Here is a 3,944-nt window from a genome sequence, read left to right on the forward strand (position 1 = left end):
TGAGTGTCTGGACCAAATGCTGTGTGCTTCTTAGACACCCACGTGGGGCTTCCCTTCCAAAAGAGAGCTGCCAGGCGCCTCCACCCACATCATGGAGGGTCCTGCTGGGCCCTCTGAACCTGGCCCTGCAGACGAGGGCAGAGAGGCAATTAGATGCTACCAGCAGTCAAGGTGGCGCTGCAGTAGGCAGACTCCAGAAGACTACGAGACCCCTTGAGCCCCTCACGGTACCAGGCCACTGAGAACAGACATTGTGTGGCTGGCAGCTGTCTGTGAGGAGGTCTGAGTATCCCCAGGCCCAGTCAGGCCTCCAGAGGAGCCCAGAGATCTGCAAAGCTGTGTTAGTCACACAGTACTCTGGCTGAGGTGGAGGGGAGGCTCACCCATGCTTGGCTCTGTGCCACCAGAGCAGGGCTTCCTGCTCTACCCCGAAAGACCTCTCCTTGACAGTCTCCTGTACCTCAGGCGTTCCCCCAGGGACAGCAGGGACCCAGACCCAAGATCCCACTGGGGAAACACAAGGGGCTGCCTGACCTTCTGTGGTTGGGGCTTCAGACTGAGGGCGCTCCTGTACCCAGCCTGGGCAACTCATTCTCCATTTCCCCTCCCATGAGCCCATGCACTGCCCCTCCCGGGAACAGACACTGCGGGGGTCGTCTTACCAGCTGGGCCCAGTGGGAGCTTTATTGATCGTCCTTGCCTCCTGTGCTTTCTTTGTGGAGATCCAGAACCTCTGCCCTGATCCAGCCAGAGTCCCAGGTCACCCGAGACACGCACCCAGAACAACGGTGGAGGCGCCTTCCTGGTCCCCACACCTCCCCGCTGGGGCTGCACTGGGGCTCTGGACCCATCTGGAGTCCATCACAGACCTGACTGCTGCAGGATATCGACAAAGATGCCCTACCCCCAGAGGACACACACCTTCCTGGTACTGTGTTCTGGGAGAGTCCCACTTTATTTGGGAAGCCAGGCTGTCAGTGGAGAAGGGTGTGTGTAAGCTACATCTCCTCCCCGGCACAGGCTGGGAACAAGGGATCTCCAGCACCCATCTGGCCTATTCTCTTGCTGTTGTCAGGGTCTCTGGTATCCCTGAGTCATGGCGGTTCCTGGGGACCTTGTCATCAGGGACTTGTCCAAGGACAGACTATTCTAAGCAGAGTCCCTGACCTCAAGGAGGTATCAGCTGGCAAGCCCCAGCTGCGTTCCTGTCCTCGGCTACTGCTCTGCTGTCCAGACTCTGACCCTCTGCCTCCCCTAAGGCAGCATCTGGAGACTAGAGGAGAGGAAACCAGGAAGGAAAGGGTCCTGGCATCCATCCCTCTGAAGCAGATGCCCCATGAGGTTGCCGAATTCAGAGGCGTGTGTGTGTGTGTGTGTGTGTGTGTGTGTCGTCCCCTTGGGGCTGTCAGAGGTCCTCACCTGGCAGGTGAACAGCCAGTGAGGAAGCTTCACCCATCCCCAGAGCCTCCTGTTTGGGCTGCACTGAAGCCCAGCTCTCCAGTGGGTCTGAGGGAGGGGAAGTGAGGAGGGCACCACAGCCCAGGGGTGGGCACCCGTCCTACAACACCCCCCTTGATCTACAGGGGAGGTCTTCCGAGATGCCCAACACAAGCGAGAAACCACAGGGAAGCCCTCAGCCACTGTGGCTGGAACTGGCCTGGTGTGCGATGCCACCCTGAAAATGACAGGCGTTTCTTTTTCCTTCTTCACAAATCTGTGGATCAAAGATTTGATCCTTCAGGCTCTCCGTATTTGACATCTTTTTCTTTACCCATATGCCAAGGACATTTACTTTTCACTTGGTGGAATTGCTTCCAAGTCCCACTTTAGCACTCTGAACGCCACACAATTCCCCTTACCCACCGTGGTCACCGTTAAGTGAAATAATGGCAGCTGGCCATAAGCACTGACCACCGATCTGAGACTACTGAGTAAGGGTCAGAAAACTAAACGCAGAGTGGACGCATGGGGACCCGAGTCACCCACGACACAGTGCATGAGTCACCCAGGACACAGTGCATGGGACACGAGTCACACGGGACACAGTGCATGAGTCACACAGGACACAGTGCATGGGACACACAGGACACAGTGCCTGAGTCACACAGGACACCGTGCATGAGTCACACGGGACACAGTACATGAGTCACACAGGACACAGTGCATGAGTCACACGGGACACAGTGCATGGGACACACAGGACACAGTGCATGAGTCACCCAGGACACAGTGCATGGGGACCAGAGTCACACAGGACTCAGTGCCTGAGTCACACAGGACACAGTGCATGAGTCACACGGGACACAGTGCCTGAGTCACACGGGACACAGTGCCTGAGTCACACGGGACACAGTTCATGGGACACACAGGACACAGTGCATGAGTCACACGGGACACAGTGCATGAGTCACACGGGACACAGTGCCTGAGTCACACGGGACACAGTGCCTGAGTCACACGGGACACAGTGCATGGGACACACGGGACACAGTGCATGGGACACACAGGACACAGTGCCTGAGTCACACGGGACACAGTGCATGAGTCACACAGGACTCAGTGCCTGAGTCACACAGGACACAGTGCATGAGTCACACGGGACACAGTGCCTGAGTCACACGGGACACAGTGCATGAGTCACACGGGACACAGTGCATGAGTCACACGGGACACAGTGCCTGAGTCACACGGGACACAGTGCATGAGTCACACGGGACACAGTGCCTGAGTCACACGGGACACAGTGCATGGGACACACGGGACACAGTGCATGAGTCACACGGGACACAGTACATGAGTCACACGGGACACAGTGCATGAGTCACACGGGACACAATGTTTGGGGACCCGATTCACCCAGGGGACACAGGCTATCTCTGAGACTGACTTGTGAGTGTACTGAATAAAAGTTTATTTCTAAAAAAGGGAGATACAAATTTGAAAGACGACGAAACTATTTCTAGATTATATGGTCCCATGCTTACAGGACCCTGAAGGGGGCTGGAGAGATGACTCAGCCCTTAAGAGCCGGGGCTGCTCTTCCAGAGGTCCTGAGTTCAATTCCCAACTCCCACATGGCGACTCACAAACCATCCGTAATTCTAGTGCCTATGGTCTGGCCCTTGACAAGCTGTGTCCTGCCCTGCCCGAAGCCTGCAAGCGGGGTGTTGGTGGCGCATGCCTTTAACCCCAGCACTCTCGAGGCAGAGGCAGGCAGATCTCTGTGAGTTCGAGACCAGCCTGGTCTACGGAGTGAGTTCCAGGACAGCCTCCAAAACAATACAGAGAGACCCTGTCTCGAAAAAAAAAAAAAAAGGTTTCTGTTGCTGTGAAGAGACCCCATAATCACAGCAGCTTCTATGAAGGAAACCACACAACTGGGTTTAGAGGGTTAGCCCACTGTCTTCATGCAGGACACGGTGGCAGACCTGAGAGTCCCACATCTTGACCTGCAGGGAACAGGAAGTGGTCTGAAGCCCTGGGCACGGCCTGAGCATATATGAGACCTCTTAGCACGCCTCCACAGTGACAAGCTTCCTCAACAAGGCCACACCTACTCCAACAAACCCAAGCCTCCTGTTAGTGCCACTCCCTGTTACTTACCCTGCGCAAGAAGAGACCACAGACACACAACAAAACCCACTCTAAGGCTTTATCAGTAAGGAGTAGGGAGACTGGGGTGCACAGGCCTGTCTGGAAGAAACGTGGGGAGACAGGAAGTGGGTCGGGCATGTCTGTGTTTCAAAGGTCACTTAGTGCATGTGTTTGGGGGCTTAGGTAACCACGCCACGCTTATGCATGGGTTACACGACCTCGCTAGGCTTGCACATAAGGCCCTGGGATGACTAAGCATTTTACCTGAACGCTGATGGTGCATGTGCTCGACCAACCCCAGAACTGCTAACACCTGGTATGACTGATCCTTTTGCTTGAATGCAGGTGTC

The sequence above is a fragment of the Mesocricetus auratus genome, unplaced genomic scaffold, assembly GCF_017639785.1.
Source record: "Mesocricetus auratus isolate SY011 unplaced genomic scaffold, BCM_Maur_2.0 Super-Scaffold_100676, whole genome shotgun sequence".
NCBI classification, from domain to species: Eukaryota; Metazoa; Chordata; class Mammalia; order Rodentia; family Cricetidae; genus Mesocricetus; species Mesocricetus auratus.